Consider the following 21,120-nt stretch of genomic DNA (forward strand, 5'->3'; position numbering starts at 1 on the left):
ATTCGCCAGCAGGTCCATGACATTCTTGAGAAATCAAATGCCAAGTACAAGCAGCGACATGATCAACACCGGGTGCCACACAAGTTTCAGGTGGGCGACAAAGTCTGGTTGCATTTGCAAAAGGAACGCCTTACTGGGGCCTATCGGAAATTGAGACCACTACGATATGGTCCTTACACCATTACTAAGGCTATGGGAGACAATGCATTTGAGCTCAGCATTCCCCCATTCCTTGGCCTGCACCCAGTGTTCAATGTGGACCGCCTTCGGCCATACTTTCCACCATTGCTAGACACATCCGACATTGCAAAACAACTCAAACCCACAGAATTAAATCCAGATTGCATGGAACAAGCTGCAACTGATCGGATCATGGACACACAGATCAAGAACACTCGCCAACAGAATATCCAACTGTATCGAGTTGTCAAAGCAGGCCAACTCCTTCAGCAGGGCAAGTGGCTCACCAGGGAACAAGTTCAGCAGAAGTTTCCTCATCTCATGGAGGAGCTCAATGCAATGGGGACCATTGCTTCCTTAGGGGGGAGGAATGATCCAGGTGGATATTGGTGGCCACCTGCCAAGTCCACCTGGACCCCCACCATTGTCTTTCTCAGCATTCTCAGTTTCCTAAATTGTAGCACAATTTACTATTTTTAGCAGTTTTTCGGGTCCTGAACTTCCGGAGCCGTTTTGAGGCCCTAAACGACGTTTTTTTGGGAATCTGGGGCAACATGGGTCCATGGACCAATTTTTCCTCACAAAGTGGTAGTACTCGTATAGATCTTTCTAACGAGCTATCGTGTGCGTCAAACGGAGATCGTATGCCAAAGTTACGACCCCGGGAAATTGATGTACCAATTTACCCAAACGGGGCCCACAATTTGGCGTTTCATCTTCTAGGGTTAGGTTTTGGAATGTTAAGGGTTTTCCATTGTTTCTCAACAATAAATAGGCCTTCGAGCCTCATCGTAACACAGTTCAGAGGCATGTAGCCATCACATCTCTTCTCAGAGATAAGCTACCATCGCCCTAGCTAGTTTATTTCCATTTCTGGTTGTAAGCATATTTCAGTATTTTCCATTAATGAAATGAAGTATTATTTCCGCTGCATCTTTGTGTATATGGTTATCTCTGTGATTTGTTGCGTTCCTATTTAAATCCGGATCAACACAAGTGAAATACACATGTGAAAGAATCCAACTTTTCACTCCAAGATAAAGCATATTCCAATCAAGTATCACCAAGGAATAATTTAAGGACAGAAATTTATCTTAAAGTTTAGATACCTTGGTGAACCTCACTAGTCCATGATATGAAATTTGTAAAATGTTTGGCGATATTTCCATAAATATATTCAAATTTATAATAATTTTATATAATCTCTATATAAAACTTTGGTTAGTTTTAAGGTAAAATAGTTTTATACCATAAACTTTGGGCGAAATGTTTCTAAAAAAATGGAAATTAATGAATATTTTTTTTGGAAAGAGCATGGAAAATTAGCCCACCTGTGAATATTAGCCCCTAATATTTTCCCCGAGTATCACTTCTCACTAGTAGAAAATGATGAGATTAGTGACTAGGTTACTAAAAAAGTTAGCCACCGCCATGATTTCAAGTGAATTACTACTAAATTCAAGCAATTTTAAGTGACTGAACTAAAAATGACTAACCTAAATGACTAATTTAGTTTAGGGATAGAATATCCGAATAGATAATAAGTGAACAAACTAAAATTGATAACTGAAATGAATAATTTAGTTCAAGACTAATATATATGACTAGATAATAAGTGAAAAAAGTAATAATGATTAACGTAAATGAATACTATAGTCCAAGACTAGAAATATGACCAAATAATAAATACAACAAGTATATGAATTAGTCCTTTATGTTAGTAATTTTTAATTGTGTCACTTTGGAAATGGAAAATTGCAATTTTGATACTGAAGTGTTTCATTTCACTACAGGGGTTTTTGAATCCATCTGTAGTGTTAAAATTTAGAGACAAAGGGGTCTCTGAATCCATCTACAGTGTTAAAATTATGAATACCCTTTTGTCTCTAAATTTTAACACTGCAAATGGATTCAGATATTCTCAACATCAGTTTGACCTTCCTTCGTTGTACGGGCAAGGATCTCCTTCACCAGTTCATCCAAGGAGGGAAAGGCCAATGGCACTTGAGATGAAGGACAAGAAAAAAATAAATTAGAGAAATTTGTAACTTTTGAAACTTCTAAAAACCTTAAGAAAGTCATAACACATTGCATGTCTTTCTCCAATCTCTAAGATGAAAGGGAAACCAAACTAAAATATAAAGAACTATAAGAAGAGTTATGCAGCCCATCACAAATGGCCTCGAGCCCTGGGCTGGCTGAAATTAGAGGACCCGAACAATGTGCAATTGGAGAAGGGGTTAGGGCCTTTGAATTGCTACATGACTACCCTATCAAATTATTAAATTTTATTTCTAAAGACTTGGTAGGCCCGAAAACTGAGGCATGGTGAACTTTCGATCTAACTTCCAAATGTGAATGGATAAAATCCTTGCGCTAGCCCAAATTTGATGAAACCCCCTCCTCTAATGCATAATCCACCAACTCCTCCTCCTTCATGTGGGTCTGATAGTAAGAAACCAACATCTCATCTAAAAAAACAAATTTGATGAGTAGTTGTGTGTCTTCAAAGGGTTTATCACGACGACAATCTTTGTACTTAAAAAATATACATCATGTGAATAAAAATATCATGGTTATCATTTAATATTATTTTTTATTTTGAAAAGGATATCAGACCCTAACATTGTCAAGATCCCATTCACTCTTTGTCAAAACTATGCCTCACTCTAGTAAGAAAATCCACACCCCTTTCTCTGCCTACAATTTTTCCATGGCCCTATAGGGTTTCTCCATTCCTCTCCCATGGTAGAGATGTTGTGATGTCCTTTTTAACATTTTGGCTCCATTTTTTTTAAACTATAACTATAATTAATAATTAAACTAATCTAGATCCATCTTAACTCTAGATCTACCAAGAACCAAGATGGAGGAATCAAATCTTTCTTAACGTGCAAACCCCTCTTTTAGAGTGAAAAGAGATTTTATCCCTATCGGTCTGAAGTTAAAATTGATCTAGATTGGACATATACAATGAAAAAAAAAAATAGAAAACAAATTAGCTTGCAAATTCAACTACCTTTCTTTTTGAAAAATATTTAAACATTTATAACCTTTGGTAACTTAAAAAAATAAAAAATATTTATTATATTCGAATAATGCTTTTTTACATTATGGTAAAAATTTTGGGGCCTTCTCATTTCGAATTTCATTTTCCCACTCAAATTTAAGATTCCATGACTAAGGAGGATTAGCGAGAAAATCAGGCTGATAATATTGCATTAATAGAAAAATAGAGCATAGTTGTAGGAGGGGAGCCTTAACACTCTCTGCTCTATACATATAGGGCATTGGATAGTTCAAATTAGGAAAAGATGATGAACCAATGAGAATTGACTAAATAGTTGTGATGGAATCTAATGTGTAATTTATTTTATGGTTGTGATAAATGAACAAGAGAGGTGATGTGAGAAGCTCAAGAAGAACCGAGCCATTCCTTCTCAGAACACTATCAAAGCACGGGCTAGGTGTGTCCTCAAGCAAAAAATGTACAATGGAGTTGCCAATAAGGAAAGATAAAATGCCTAGGGTGAGATCGAAACTCAATGTCAACATACTGAGTTTCTATATAGTTTCAATGATATAGACAATGGTCAACCATATAATAAGCAAGGGCATCAAATGAGGATATCTACAAGGAAAGACAATGTCTTAGCCAGTGTTACTTATGATATAATGATAAATTATTCTTGTGCTCAAGGGGCTTCATGTAGTCAATAAAAGGGTTATTCTAACAAGAATGTTTTAGGGATTTGTGGGGCTGAATACATTTCAAAAATTGATGGGATCAAACTAGCTGAAAGGCCTACTTCTACAAGCTCAGTGGAAGAGGGTGATGGAAGTTCAATCAATTTGGGAGGATGTAATTTGCAGCTCCAAAAATTTAGGTCGACTGGGAAAGGATGTAATAGATTGGAGAAAAGAAGTCAACGAAAAAAGAACCTGAAGTGAATGGCATAAAACAAGAAGCAACTAAAAGATATCTCATTAGCAAGGCACCACTTGTTCTAACCATACATTTAAAGAGATTTTCCCAAGACATTTGAGGGTGCTTAAGCAAGTTAAGTGGTCGTGTTACCTTTCAAGCGAGGCTTGACCTCAGGTAATTTCCAACCCTTCGAAGTATGCTTATTATATTTTTCTTTCTTTCATGATTTCTGAGACACATTCATCCCTTTCATTGTTCTTTATTTTCTTATTCATTTATTTCCTTAACCATAGGAAATTAAATTTGGTTACATGTTAACTTTAGGAGTTTATGGTATCTCATTAAATGCTAACTTGTCATATCTAACATCTTTGTAGAATGTTGGAAATCCACTACCCATTGGAAATCCATTGCCCATTGTCTTTTAAACTGCTTGTAACTTTCAAATATGATTCCTTCCTTCCTACAGAAGGAATTCTAATTTTTAATTATCATAATGTATTCATATATAAAATTTGTTGTTAATGTAAAGGACCCTACAGTTGCAGAAATTCTTATTTGTCAATATAGCTGATAGCATGAAACAATAGGAAGTTTCTGGGTGAAAGGATAGAATGAAAGTGATATGAGAAGTACAACTATTTTTGCCTAATATTTTAAGTGTGAAGAATACATAAATTGTTTTAGCTATTTTTGGGGGGCCATAGGTAAATATTGAGTAATTTTATTAGAGGGATAACAAAAATAGATGAGCAGAATACCATGACTGGTATCTCCATAATCCATCCCTTTTAGGTCAAATTATGAAGATACTAAGAGGTACAATTATGAAAAAAAGGTTGGTTGATTGCGAAATCAATGTGGAGCAAAAAAATAAAAAAGCACATGAAGCTATTGTTGTTCTAGGGGATACATTGTCTCTCTATCAGCAATTATAACCAAGAAACATCAGTACCACAGTGTAGTAGAAACATCAACATAAACCACACATTTTCTCTTTGTAGCATTCAAAAAAATTATTTAAGGTCTTCACGGTAGCTTAGCTTAGACACAGTCATAATCCTAAAACCAAGATTGATGAAAATAAAAGGTTTGTTTCTGTTGGGATTCTTTGATCCCCCAAGTGTCTTCTTGCAGCTCCAAGCCACCCTTGGATATCTTATCAGCTTCCCTGTTATTTTCCCTATATACACAAATGAAAGTGAGGTGAATAAAAAAATATTGCAATTTCTTGATGTCTTGAAAGTTTGAAACAAGGGTTGTAACAAGAATTTTCTTAGCTCAACATCACCTTTCATCCATTGGAACACAAGGGAATCCCCTAGGACTTGTATTTGAAAAATTCCTTTTTCAAGAGAAAGTAGTAGAACCAATGTAGGGGTAGTGAGTTCACTATGGTTGTTTGAAGAATGGTCAGTACCAGATTTGAAGCTGAGGAAGTGATTTTGTGTGAGGTAGATTAAGCTCCCTGCTCTTCTTCCAGGCAGATATTTTTGGGAGGGTCCATAAAAAAAAAACCATGGAATTTGAGTGTTTATGTTCATATCATAGGTCTGAGCTTGATGAGGGCTGGAGGCGAATTAGGGAAAAGTGCTTAAGATATTCATAATTTGAGAACATTAATCCTAATATTAGGAGTCAGTGCATTAGGATTGTATCATTTTACATAGAAGTGGGGTTCGGAGGTAAATTATCATCGATGAGACATATCGCTCCTTTTTCTTTCTCATATAATATTTTGTGTAGGTTTTTTGATGGATCTACAAAGGAGGTCATGTCTAGATGCGATACATACATATCCTTTTTACTGGGTACAATGTATCATTTTAGTTGGAATGGCGACAAGGGGTCTAATACCCACACAAAAGTTCTTTCTCTCTGGGGATTATTATATTGTGCTCAAAGGTTTGATATTGAGATGCTGGAGGTATTCAGTGACTCCTAGATGGGGGTGGATTGGGAAACAAAAAATACATCTTTCAATCTGCCTCTTTTATACAACTGGATGAGGAGGATCCGGGTGATTATTAAACAATTCAAGGAGGTGAATTTTTCTCATACACACTGGGAATTCAACACTGTTGCTGACAAGCTGTCAAAAGATGGTCTCAAGCTGCCATTTGGTGAGATATACTATACATACTTTGTAAAAAAAATATACAACAAAGAGGTTAATTATCCTATATATGATTCATTTGGTGCTTCACATTATATGATTTCATTATGGAGGTGGTTTTTGTTGACATAGTTTATGATCTCGTTTTTTGCACTTCTTTACGTCTGGCAAGGTGGTCTTTTAGGGATGTTGATGATCTCTCTTGGATCGGTTTTATGTTTTGGAGCTTCTAGTTTTGATGGAAATATTTATCTTTAGGATAATGTACATGTTTTTATATTAGGTTTGAAACTCATAATGTCTTATCATATCTAACTTGTTGGCCTCAGATACTATCTTTATAACTATCCGATCTTAGATTGGATGTTCTAACGATTTTTGTAGATTTTTGAAATGTAACTATTCTCTAAGACATACTTATATGGTGACATATTGACTTATGGACTATGTAAACAATGATTTATTTCATCGAGGGATGCTCTCGAGCCTGGTATGATAGAGATGTTGTAATGTAATTATTAACATTTTGACTAAGTCAAATTACATAAAATAAAAATTAAATTAAATAAAAACATTAATGTAATGTAATGTACTGTAAATAACAATAAAAATAACCCTATAAAAAAAATTGGCCCATGGTATTACTCCGTGGTATTGACCCATGGTATGGTATTGATGAAGAATATATCTTATTTAAAGGGGGGAAATTAAATCAACCTAGATCCATCTTAACTCCAAACTTACCAAGGGTCGAAAGGGATGAAATCTATTAATTTGCAAACCTATTTTAGTGTGAAAAAATATTTGGTCCCTCTCAAGGCTTGGTAGATTGGAAATTAAAATGGATTAAAAAATATTGTTGGTTATTTATACTTGAATTTTTTTTTGTAAGGAAGACACTAACAATGTCCTTTGGAGATCATTTTGATATTCACTCACCTTAACATGTCTTACTCTGTTAAAAAATGTGCAACAAGAAATGTTAAATTTAGAATGTGCTAAAAATAGGACTCCTAAAAATAGCATGTCTAAAAATAGTAGTGTGGCCAGTGAGGTCATTGGCCGAAAGGGATGAAATCTATTAATTTGCAAACCTATTTTAGTGTGAAAAAAGATTTGGTCCCTCTCAAGGCTTGGTAGATTGGAAATTAAAATGGATTAAAAAATATTGTTGGTTATTTATACTTGAATTTCTTTTTGTAAGGAAGACACTAACAATGTCCTTTTGAGTTCATTTTGATATTCACTCACCTTAACACGTCATACTCTGTTAAAAAATGTGCAACAAGAAATGTTAAATTTAGAATGTGCTAAAAATAGGACTCCTAAAAATAGCATGTATAAAAATAGTAGTGTGGCCAGTGAGGTCATTGGCCACCTTGGGTGAAAGGTGAAACTGCTAAAAATAGAAAGTTCTAAAAATAGCATTTCTGGGTCCCTTCCTATTTATAGCAGTCCCTGGTCTATCTAAAGGAAGTAAAAACGAATTTGGTCTTAACAATAGTTTAAAATATTAATTAATTAATCTCCATGAGTTAATTAGTTAAGGAAAAACAAACTTGAAGTCTATGTGAGGACATGCAACAATTTATCTATTAATGGGTGAATTTATCCATCAGTTAAAGAGATAAGGATGAGTTGTAATTAGTTGTCTCAGTTAACTGAGTCAAGTCCAGTTAGATTAATTTAACCAGTTGTTAAAATAATGAGATTCAGTTTGTTAATGCTTGCATGCATGTAACGATTGGTATTTTCAGATAACTGAATATTATAGCTTAAATAACTCATGTATGTCAGTTCAGACAAAGACCCAGTTGAGATCAGAGAAGGGACAATGTATTATTAATTGGATGAATATTTTTCCTATAAAAGAAGCTCATCCATGATGAGGATTTATCTCCTTCAGGTTTGTGTAGTTATTTTAGAGGTCAGTGTTGTGTGTGAGGTGAGAATCACACAGGTTGCAGCTAGAGGACCCAGGAAAAACTGTGCATAGAAATAGGAGGCTTGGAGGGAAGAGGAGATATTGTTGATTTAAAATCAGCTCTTTTTCTAGAAAATTTCGTGACGGCGGGAAAGTGGAAATAGATTGGTGTGCTAGCCAAGAACTTGTATGCGCTTGAGGTACAAGATGCATGCAAAGCCTTGAGGATCAAGGTAAAGGTTAGATACTTGGTGGTTGATAGGGAGAGTAATTTACCTCTCAACATGCAACGCCAGAAAAAGTCTTAGGAAATTATGGAGGAGACACAATTGGTGAAGCAGCTTGAGGAGGTTGTGGATCAGCCATAACTGGGGAAGCCGAGAGGAGATAGAGTGGAGGCATCCACTCATGCAGAGACCTCTAGTAGGGGGAAAATTCAAGCCAGGTAGGCTGAGGGATCACATGCAACCATACCTCTAGGTAGGAGGTGGGGTGCTGTAGAGTGATTGTCCCAAGGAGGAGGGGCAGGATCCTTGAGGTACCCAACGTCTTGGATGAGACCTTGTACGGGAGCCCCGATGTGGAGTAGCAGGAAATGACTGATTGGGTAGAGACAGATGCGGATGGAGTGGTAGAGAGAGCGACAGTGCAGGGAATCCTAGGACAACGCATAGCTAGCATGCTGCAACAATGCGAAAGGCACAAGTGTTTTTCATAGTGCTAGGTGGCACAGAGAGGTGTGCAATGGTGCGAGATGCATGGAGATGTTTCATTGCATAGATGTGTTGTTGGGAAAAGTATCCAATACGGAATGACCCTATCCCACTCTAAGGGTGATAGTACCTCAGCAACAATCAAAGCAAAGCTATTCGAGATTACTTCTTTATGAGATGTAAGAGAGGGGAGAAAGAGATCCACTAACCGTTGTCTTCCGCTAATGATTGATCCAATCTTCTCTCTTTGCTGCTTGCTCCCATCTCCTTGCTCTTTCACTGGCCCAGCTACACCAAGATCCTGCAAAATGGCAAGAGAGGGAAACTACAAGAAGCATACATTCATAATTGATTCAAGGATTAGAATAAATCAAATATACAAGTATCAATACACCATTGAAACACATGCATATAGAAGAACCTCAAATGCTTTATTAATGGAAGAAGTAAAGTTCAGGAAGTAATACAACCATAAAAGGCCCAATCCAGCATCACCTCCCAGCAGAAAGAAATCTCCTCTTCACCTCCTTCAAGCAAATCACCCAATAGTTCTATACTCAAACCAACAACACTTCCTTACATTCACTAGATTCCAGCCTCCTTAGACCTCATGAGAGAGCTCTATATATAGGATATTTGGAGAAAGGATGAGTCAGCTTGAGCTTGGCATGGAGCTGACTAGTGTCCTCTCCCACTTCAGTTATTCTTCAGTTCTTGAGTCCACTTGGAGGTTCTTGCTTCCACTTGGAGATCTAGATCCTCTTACTCATCACAAGGCGAATTCCCTAATCCAAGTGTCATTTTGGAAGCTTCCTGGGCATTGACACCTTGTGGAATGACTGTGCCACTTGGCCAAACTCGCCCAGCGCAGGTAGACTTCATTACTATTGACATTCAGCGCAGGTACAGAGTGGAGTAGTTGACATTCATCGCAGATGCTCAGTGGAGCAGTTGACATGATCCAGAATTAGCTTGTTTTTGAGTGTTTTCAGGTGGAGAACTGATATTCAGTGCTGTGGTTTGCTGACCTTGTTCCTCTAGGGGTAGGAACAACATGTTTAGGGACTTTGGATCCCTCAGATTATTGACATTTCATGCTTCATGATGTAAGGCACAAAAATGTCTATAACAGTTGCCCCGTAAAGTATGAGGTCGTTTATCAGGTGAAATGCTTTATCAGGAGGATCCGAAGTTCATTCAATTGCTGAGAGGTGACCTGTAATAAAATAAAATACAATACAATACATTATTTTTCATTCTGCTTTCATGATCTAGTTGAGGCGGGCATTCCCATGCTCAGCGTTATAAATTCATTTTGGTACATAGAACAGACGATCGTCTGATGGTAGACTGATAATTCTCTGCTGAAATTATCATCCTTTGAGTAGGATGATCATCTGCTGCAATGATGTACATATCAAATGTCTTTATGTCTCCTGAATATATATCACAGCCTGGATGGATGAAACTAGATCCGGGGTCTTCAAACTCATTCGATCTTCACTCTAAGTACAAGTCGATCCATGTGAGAATTGCGCTGAAGTCGAACATGGAAAGAGATCGCTTGATTACCGGTCAATAATGTAAACCATTAACAAGCACGAGAGGAATCACCGATAATGATAATGACCCTCAAGGAACTGCAGTACAATTCACGTGGTGTGAATAAAGGACTTGGCGTCGAACACCACGCAAAATCTTCTGGTCGAAGGTCATTGATGTATACCTGTCGCCGGAAGTGAGAAACTTGCCATTGAGGCATGCAAGCTTCAAAGTACTGAGGGGATTGTTCCTAGATCAACTTCTTGGATAATGAGCTGAAGTCAACAAGAAGCGATCCGTCAAAGGAGGGCCTTAAAGAATCCCACATCAGTGACATGGAACGGAGCTAATGATTTTAGTGGAGGTGAAAACAATCTGTGAAATATGATTCAGGGTGGCGATCATGGGTGGATGAAGGATAATGTATGGCAGTGGATGGGACACGATTGACTCTTTCTGAACAACATCTCTTGAACATATAACGACACTGATGCGATGGATCGGTAGCATTAACCCAAATGTGGATGGTTTGGCGAAGACCATGGTGATGAGACCGGTGAATGAAACAACCCAACCCGATGTGATACGGAGGAAAGGTGTCATGTTCAAGAGCAACTTGCTACCATTAAAGCTTTGAGGTTCTCCCAATTTTTCCCCAGTCATTTCTGACCAGTACCTCTTTATTTTGTCAAGCTTGAGGAGGATAACATATGCTTGTTCTATAACCTGCCCTTCGGGCAAGCCCATCGCTATGTTTTAACGAGCTTAGCGATAGGGAAACTCGTTCTCATCTAAAGACAAGTTTGTCACTATTTAATCATTTTAACGAGTCTAACGACAAGGAAAACTCGGTCCTTTTCATTTTTAGAGAGTCTGAAAAGGTACAGAAAGTCAACTCCAAAATTCCTTTTTCGTCATCTAATCCCTTAAGTCCGAAAAAGTATAAAACAATACAGAAGGGATGAGTTTTCGATAACTTTAACGAGCCGAATAAAACAAGCGCTCGACCTTTTTGTGTAATAATCCCTCAGGTCCAAAAAGATTAAAATCTAGAGGAGGGATAGCTCTTCCGGTCACTTTGACGAGCTGGAAGGCCAAAACTCGGCAAACTTTTCATATTTTACGAGTCAGGAGAAAAGAGCTCAAAGAAGACTCGTCTTTTGAGGAACGAGTGATAAACAGGGATAGCAGCAGATTCCAGGTACAGGTTGGAATTTTCCAATCACGGCAGTGTCACAAGGATGGCTAAGTGAAATCACTCTTCGCAGCTGTTCCTCAAAAATAGGTAAACAATCATATGGAGGTGAACGATTGGCCAAATGGAATGGAGGTGGCGGGTGCAAACACAACCAAGGCTTTTTATGGCTAATAAATTTACGATCACAATGGTTATTTACCGAAATAGGTTCATTTTTTAATGAGCTTAAACTCTGGAGGAAACTCTTGCTCACGCTTTTCTATTTTTTAACGAGCATAAATTCCATGGTAAAACTGCTCGATCTTATGTTTATTTTTTAACGAGCATGAACTATGTGCTAAAACTGCTCGGATCTCGCTTTTCTATTTTTTAACGAGCATAAATTCCGCGGTAAAACTGCTTGATATACCAGTCATAAGATAAGAAATGTCTCCCGCAAGATTCCATTTTTTATAGAGCTCGCACCTCACATAAGCTATGCTCCCTCTCATCCTTTCTTTATGCAAGTTCGGAAACGGCTAATCTAAAAAACAGATAAATAACCGCTCTTAGCTTGCACTCCGAAAGGTTTGCATGCCCCCAGGTATAAAGTACAATTTCAAGGCTGCCCCTACTTATCCGATAAAACATTTGTTTTAAAGGGTGAGGCTTGCCTCTTTCTGGTTACCCAAAGATTGTTTTGTTAACACCATCAAACGAAAACATCTCCTCGGCACTGTCTACCGAAGTAGACAATGGTGAATGACCTTTGTCAGACAAGTAACCTTGACAAAAGAATCTTGTTCCAGAACAACCCCTCTTCCATCCACGGACGGGGTACGGACTAGTCATATTCTTTCACGGAAATTCTACCTTATACCCAAGTTTTCCTCTGCCCGAAGCAGACCAGGATGCATGCCCCCTGGGTTCCAGTCCCATCTTTCCGAATCACTCGCACTCATCGGGAAGGAGGACTGGGGGTGGAGACATTTCTTGGGTGAATAGACCATTGAGGGTTGGTATGTGACTATTTGCGATGCGTGATCCTGGAAATGAAAGTTGGTCTACGAGCTTGACCATTCTCCCTTCGTGTGGAAAACACATTACTCTAAAGAGTGAGGAGACTATAGCTCCCATGCAATATATATAGTCTCGTCCAAGGAGTAGGTTATAATCCAAGGGTCCTTGAACGACCATCACGTTCATTTGAACGGTCTTCCCTTTCAATGTAACAGGCACATTGGGGAGGATCCCTAATGGTCGACTAGTTCCTTTATCAAAACCCGAGAGATTTCTTATCTCAGGCAAAAGCGCCGGGGAACCCAGTGCTTTCCAAGCAATAGAGGAAAGGATACTCACAGACGCCCCTTCATCAATGATAGTGCCGGCCATTACCATTCTATAAATTTGGACTATGATTCTGAATGGTATACTGGCTGGCAACCGGGGTCTGCCTAGTTGGTTCCAATCAAAGGATACAACCAGGTTGCTTGGTGGTGGGACCGAATACACAGCCGGATATGATCCTGACGATGTTCCTTCCTGCGATAAAGGAATGGGCGCATTGCCTTGATGCTCATCAGAGTCGGTGTTGATGAAAATAATCTGGATGGTGTCATCCTTATTCTCTTGAGTGAGGGTGTCATTTGAAGATGAATCTTCAGTGACGGTGTCATTTGAAGATGAAACCTCTGAAGGCGGAACCGGGTCAACTGCCGTTTCGACCTTTAGACTTTCGTCTGGTCTGGATTCAGTAGGTTCATTTTCAATGACTGACTCTTCAGCTGACCACTTGAGTGGGCCAGCTGTATTTTCAACCAACGAAGGACTTGGCACGAGTTTTTTGTATCCAGGAGGAAGTCTCAACGGTGAAACCGAACGATCTTCCAAAACTCTCTTCGCTTCATCTAAGAAGGGACAACGGTGGATGGCGTGATCGACTTCACACAGTCTGCAGGGGAATCTTGCTCCCCCTCTTTGTCTTGAACCTTCACTTTCACTGGTTGACGGTAAGCATTCAACATGGCTATCAGAGGTTGATGCTCCCGAATTGTGCAACCGAGGGGACCAATCCCTTAGTATCCGGGGAATACATGGACAATCTCTATGGAAGTGGTCTCCTCTACATATGACACATGGCGATTTAGGCCCGGTCTGTGCTGTGTGTGGATTTTTGTTAGATGTCTTTTGCTTGCCCCCAGTAGCCTTAGGCTCCTTCTTCTTCTTTTCTTTCTTCTTCTTCTCCTTCTTCTCCATGGGAGCTTGGCTTTTGCCGGCTCGACCTTGCGAAGATGAAGGATTGGAGGAAGAGTTATAGGAAGTTGAACGCTGGTGGGCAGCTCTAGACTCATCTAACTGTTGAATCGACTATTCAGGAACCATGGTGTTCTGAACTACATTGGTTGAGAATAGCCAAATAGGCAGGCCGATTTTCAGTCCTGGAAGCGACAATGTGGCCATGTGGGGCGCACCAACTTCTCCCCAAGAGGAGAAAGGAATAGGATTTCCATCATGTGGAATTCCTTGGTTGGGGCGTTCCATGTTCTCAACCTACAGATCAACGCGGGAATAGGAGGTGATTATGTTCCGTTTAAAATAAATTTTATAACGACGCTTTAGACACAACTTGCTTTTTCACTTTTTAAGAGTCGAGAAAAAGCTAAAGATGACTCTAGTCTCCTTCGATGTTTTAATGAGCCCGAAGTGACAAATGCTCGGATGGACTTTTTCAATTATAGAGTTTGAAAAAGGCCAAAAGAAACTGCTCTGGAGTTCTAGGCAGAGGGTGTGCCAAACTTTTCGCAAAACCACAGAATACGTTTTACGGTACGAGTGGTCGATCTTTGTGAATGTTGTGTTCACTGCATTGCGATCAGTAGGGCGGCCGACACGGCTTCCTATGGATAAAGGCTTTGTTCCTATAGGGGTCTCCCAATATATACGGGACGGTACGTGGGAGCACAAGTCCGTATTGATACTTATCGCTTCACCGTGGAGGAATCACCCAACCACTCAACGCTAAGATATCACGTTTAACGACGCCGGAACACGTCTCTAGATTAGACCTCTATGTGTTTGCGTTATGTTTCAATGCATTGTTATGTAAATTCAATTTATTTTAAGGTTGATCTTATTTAGCAGTTTGCCTTTATGGATCACCACGAGATGTATGATAACACTCCTAAATGCAGCCTAAGATGATAAGCAAGCTTTTCAATCTTTCAACTTTGAAAATCTTAACTACTGAGGGAAAAGAAAGACAACATCTTTTCACACAGATCATAGAGCACACACTAATGCACTTTTTCCTAAATCAACATGCAAACTGTCATAATGCACATGCACAATGCAGGTATTTCTTTTCTCTTTCTTAATGTTTGTGCGATACAAAAGAAAGTTGTTGTATAACTTTGAATTCAATTTCAAGTGAAAGCAAACAAGCTTGTCCAAAATCAAAAGACACCTTAAGATTTACTTGTTTCGACACTAGAAATATATAAAATCAAACCATATGACGAAAGCAAATGCTCAATCAGCTATGAACAGCAAACAAACTAACTCTTAAGATCAAAATGACACTTTATCACAGGTCTAGATCTAAGAGGTCACGGCAAGACTGATTCACTTTCGTTATGGGAAACTGCAAATGATATAAGAAATACACAAAGAACAAACACAGTTTCTTTATACAACCGAGGCAGAATAGTGGCAAGAAAAGTTGGTTTCAGATAGGTACATTGACTGGTAACAGGCTGCAAAAACAAGGGTGAAAACAGGGCAAGAAACAACAGGAAACCCCAGTAGCACAAGGCAAGACTGGTTCAGCGCAGGTAGTACACTGTCAGTTTGACATTCAGCGCAGGTAGCCCCTTTGGGAACTGCGCTAAAATGCAGACAGCCTTCACACAGCCTGCACTGAAGAACGAAACTTTCGTTTCTCTTGGTTTCCGGGTCACAGATTGCTCAAAAATTCACAGTTTTTGGCCAAATCAGAAGCTATCAGTCAAGTACTCACTAAGGGATGAAAAGGAGGATGAAAAGCTATCACTAAGAGCTTTTTAGAGTCCTTGTGGATCAGCTCTTCAAATCATAAAATTGCCCAGAAACTGAGCTAGAGTAGCTGCCCTCTACTTTGCATTTGAAAGATCCAAATGCAGTTCGATTCGGTACTCCTTGTGTTTATGAAATGAATAGCAAAACACAAACAACCAACAAGATACGATCCCCAGCGGAGTCGCCAATTTGTTGTTGGGAAAAGTATCCAATACGGAATGACCCTATCCCACTCTAAGGGTGATAGTACCTCAGCAACAATCAAAGCAAAGCTATTCGAGATTACTTCTTTATGAGATGTAAGAGAGGGGAGAAAGAGATCCACTAACCGTTGTCTTCCGCTAATGATTGATCCAATCTTCTCTCTTTGCTGCTTGCTCCCAGCTCCTTGCTCTTTCACTGGCCCAGCTACACCAAGATCCTGCGAAATGGCAAGAGAGGGAAACTACAAGAAGCATACATTCATAATTGATTCAAGGATTAGAATAAATCAAATATACAAGTATCAATACACCATTGAAACACATGCATATAAAAGAACCTCAAATGCTTTATTAATGGAAGAAGTAAAGTTCAGGAAGTAATACAACCATAAAAGGCCCAATCCAGCATCACCTCCCAGCAGAAAGAAATCTCCTCTTCACCTCCTTCAAGAAAATCACCCAATAGTTCTATACTCAAACCAACAACACTTCCTTACATTCACCAGATTCCAGCCTCCTTAGACCTCATGAGAGAGCTCTATATATAGGATATTTGGAGAAAGGATGAGTCAGCTTGAGCTTGGCATGGAGCTGACTAGTGTCCTCTCCCACTTCAGTTATTCTTCAGTTCTTGAGTCCACTTGGAGGTTCTTGCTTCCACTTGGAGATCTAGATCCTCTTACTCATCACAATGCGAATTCCCTGATCCAAGTGTCATTTTGGAAGCTTCCTGGGCATTGACACCTTGAGGAATGACTGTGCCACTTGGCCAAACTCGCCCAGCGCAGGTAGCCTTCATTACTGTTGAAATTCAGTGCAGGTACAGAGTGGAGCAGTTGACATTCAGCGCAGATGCTCAGTGGAGCAGTTGACATGATCCAGAATTAGCTTGTTTTTGAGTGTTTTCAGGTGGAGAACTGATATTCAGTGCTGTGGTTTGCTGACCTTGTTCCTCTAGGGGTAGGAACAACATGTTTAGGGACTTTGGATCCCTCAGATTATTGACATTTCATGCTTCATGCTGTAAGGCACAAAAATGTCTATAACAAGATGTCAGAGAGGGAGCACTTGTCAGTAGCAGGTAGAGCTTTAGCATCAGAGTATGTTTCTAGCCCAACAGAGTGGTCAGTTGGGAGTGTTTTTTTTCCAAGTGTTATTGGAGCAAGTGGACCAGGTAGATGTGTTACATGCAGAACATTCTAGAGTTACAGGATCAAGTTCAAGAGGAAGCCTCTCTTGTTGAAAGGGAGTGTTGAAAAACGTGCAACAAGAAATGTTAAATTGAGAATGTGCTAAAAATAGGACTCCTAAAAATGGAATATGTAAAAATAGTAGTTTGGCTAGTGAAGTCATTGGCCACCTTGGGTGAGAGGTGAAACTGCTAAAAATATAAAGTTCTAAAAATAGCATTTCTGGGTCCCTTCCTATTTATAACAGTCCCTGGTCTATCTATAGGAAGTAAAAATGAATTTGGTCTTAACAACAGTTTAAAATATTAATTAATTAATCTCCATGAGTTAATTAGTTAAGGAAAAACAAACTTGAAGTCTATGTGAGGACATGCAACAGTTTATCTATTAATTGGTGAATTTATCCATCAGTTAAAGAGATAAGGATGAGTTGTAATTAGTTGGCTCAGTTAATTGAGTTAAGTCCAGTTAGATTAATTTAACAAGTTGTTAAATTAATGAGATTGAGTTTGTTAATGCTTTCGTGCATGTAACAACTGGTATTTTCAGATAACTGAATATTATAGCTTAAATAACTCATGAATGTCAGTTCCGACAAAGACTCAGTTGAGATCAGAGAAGGGACACTGTACTATCAGTTGGGTGAATATTTTTCCTATAAAGGAAGCTCATCCATGATGATGATTTATCTCCTTCAGGTTTGTGTAGTTATTTCAAAGGTCAGTGTTGTGTGTGAGGTGAGAATCACACAGGTTGCAGCTAGAGGACCCAGGAAAAACTGTGCATAGAAATAGGAGGCTTGGAGGGTAGAGGAGAAGGTTTGTGAGAAGCCTTTGACTGTCTATGAGCAACAGAGGGATTGTACTGAGAGTTGGATAGCTTCCGAGCTAAGGCTTTTTGTAATCTAGACTATATTTCCATTTGTATGATAATACAAAGATGGGGTTTTAGGCAGGTGCTTTCCCCGGGTAAATTCTTCTGTGTTATGTGTGATTGATTGGTTCTTATCAGTTATATGTGTTCTTATTGATGTTTCTCATGGTTGATTAAGCTTCCTCTAATTTTTTTGTAGAAGTATATCAAGTTTTTTTCTTTAGTACATTGCGTTACCAGGTTGATCTACAGGTGGGAAATTTCTACATGGTATCAAAGCTAGCTGATTTGTAGAAAAATTTCTACATGGTATCAAAGCTAGTTGATTTGTAGGAAAAATTCTACAAAACTCTACATACTCTACCCATAGGATTGAACCCTCCTCATCAATACACCAAAATAAGGTCCACTTGTAACAATGACATTAGGGTTTGGCCTTGAATTCAATTTATCCTTTGGTGTGGTTTAAGCTAAAGTCCTTGTGGACTGCATAGGAAGCTTACAAACATTGCATCAAATATCTTGATTGTATGGACTATCAAAGCACTATCCAAGCCTCATAAGGTAGGAACTCTAAGAATGGCTGTATGGGGTTTGAAACCCAGAAAGTGAGATTTCGTCTGAAGTAGGTACATAAACTCTTGTAACCCCAATATTCTATTTTCATTGAAGTTTACCTCTTATCAACAACAATCGCCATGGAAAAGAATATAGAAAGAAGCTTCATTGCACATCAACCCTAATCCTTTATTTAAATGGAAGTTTCATTACACAATAATCCTAATATGTCATCTAAAATGGAAGCTTCATTGCATAATAACCCTAATGAATTCATTTAAAATGGAAGCTCCATTGCACAATAAACTTGATCCTTTATCCTTTAATTCTTCCTTATGGAATTCCATGGTGTCCCCTTCCATGAAGCCCTCATTTCACTCACCACCACCGCCGCGAGCTCCCAAAGAGCCCAGTTTGGACCCTCTTAGTATTCCTGAATGATGTTGATTGAAATGGTTGTGAGAAACATTCTAAAGAATCTACCCCAAATGTGCGTTGAAAATGAATTGAACGATTTGCAGCTTGGGGTTTTAGTCTAGTTTGTGGAGGATGTGCTCAAGTTGCCCTATGGGGAAGGAATATATGCCATAAAGTTTTTTCCTTAGGCCAGCTTAAACCTTGGCAAGAAGCACAACCCTCTCGCATTTAATTTTCTTGTTGATTTTCTTGGCAAAGAAAAACTGTTTGAGGTGATGTGGGATTGCATCAAGGTAACGAAGAATGAGGGGATCCTGTCCATGGAAACATTCTCCTTTGTGTTTGGGAATTATGTGCAGGCTGGTAAGGTTGAGGAGGCACAAATGACGTTCAAAGTGATGGAGTAATATGGATTCTGGGAGGATGTCATTGCACTAAATTGTCTTTTCAGTGCATTGTGCAGGCACAAGCATGTGAAAGTGACGGTGGAATTCTTCGATAGAATGAAGGTGAGGATCAACCTAGATTCTGACACGTATGCAATGCTACTAGAGGGATGGGAGATCATAGGTGATGTGACTAATGCTAGAATCACCTTTGGAGAAATGGTCATTCACTTTTAGACGGCTGTCGAACAACAAATCGAGTTATAATGCCCTCTTGAGGATTCTGGTCAATGCCTCTCGATTTGAAGAGGCATCGAGGTATCTGTGCACGATGAGTAATAGGAAGTGTTTTCCCAATCTAGAATTCTTCCGAATATACTACAAATCCCTTACCAATGTAAGAAAACGAAGGATTCTTATGCACTTTGGGAGTTTATGAGGAAAAATGGTATTGTCCTTGATTTTCCTACTTATAATACAATGATTGGCGTGTCTTGCAATGCAATCTTGATCGACGTATATTTTGTTGATTGTCTATTGGATGATATGTTTTTTAATGGCGTCTTTCCTAATTTTAAGACTTACAATACCATTTTTGAAGGTCTTTATCACTTCCCGCAAGGTGGAGGAGGCATCAAGCATTTTTTGAGAAATGACTAAGAATGAATTTTGTCCTCTCTATGATAATTATGTTATGGCAATAAAAATGTATCTTGAAGCAGATGATCCAGAGATGGTTGTAATGATGTGGAAACACATTATACAGAAGGCCATTTTCCCAAAATCAGATTGTGTTGCTATATTAATTGATTGGTTTTGTGACCCAGGAAGAGTATTAGAAGCAGTAAAGTATTCTATGGAGGCAATTTCCAGAGGAGTGAAATTACCTGTTGAAACTATGACAAAGTTGAAGAAGGCATTGAGTCAAGCAGGTAAGCAAGATGCATATGCACAACTTGAAAAAAAAATAATGAAAAGTATTTAAAGTCAGACCAAGTAATCACTATTTAAATTTTTCAAGTCAGTCCCCTTAAGGGGGGAGCTACTTGCCTTCGGGCTAAGCCAATGTTTACAATGTTGGTTTCCATTTCTTGTTGTGATGATGTGGTTATCAGTGAATTTCAAAAACCTCGACAACATTGACTGAGGCAATATAGATGAAGCTCAACAATGGAATAAGTTGCTCTCAGTTTTTCCTGAAGACTGGTTCCTTTTTTGGTAGCTATTTGTGTTATACAATGTTTAACTCTGTGTCTTAGGGCATCATTTATCTCGATTAAAACATCTTTGACTTTTTTGCAATCTCATTTTTCTTCTTTTCCATTTTATTTATTTCAATTTGTAACTTTTGTATGTTGAACTATATATTAGGAGGAGGTTAATTTCTTGAGGAAGAGTAAAGATATTCTAGTTGTTTTATGTGTGAAAGTGTGTCTTGAAGTTGCTAGTGATGGATGCAACTCCTCCTACTGTTGCTCCAACCATTTCCTTAATGAGAAGATTGTTGGAGAAAAAATGTAGTTTATATCTTGGTTCTATCTCTAGGTAGCCAACTTCCTACTAGAGAGGGTTTGACACACACATGTGCAAAGATCCTCCAATAGTATCATAATATAGGCTATAACTATTTCTTGGATTCCACAATTTCATTGTTTGTATCCGTTTGTGGATTTTGGGCTTGAATATCATTCCTAAGCTCAAAGCCACAACTATTCATTATAGGCTCTTCCTTCAGCTTGTTTTCCCTAACCTATTTGTATTTCCTTTTCTATAGGGTTCATTCTTTTTGTGTCAATAATTCCAATAGACTTTTCTATAGAGGTGAAAGAATAGATTCACCAGGAATTTGATATGATACCA

At 38.6% G+C, this 21,120-nt stretch overlaps 1 pseudogene; it reads left to right on the forward strand.

Moving 5' to 3' along the window:
* Positions 1 to 18,897: 18,897 nt before the first annotated feature.
* On the forward strand, positions 18,898 to 20,245 carry LOC149143264 (putative pentatricopeptide repeat-containing protein At3g15200; annotated as a pseudogene).
* Positions 20,246 to 21,120: the final 875 nt, after the last annotated feature.

This window comes from Pinus tabuliformis, chromosome X (assembly GCF_031772625.1).
Source record: "Pinus tabuliformis cultivar Carrire ecotype Pingquan chromosome X, CPIR1, whole genome shotgun sequence".
NCBI classification, from domain to species: domain Eukaryota; kingdom Viridiplantae; phylum Streptophyta; class Pinopsida; order Pinales; family Pinaceae; genus Pinus; species Pinus tabuliformis.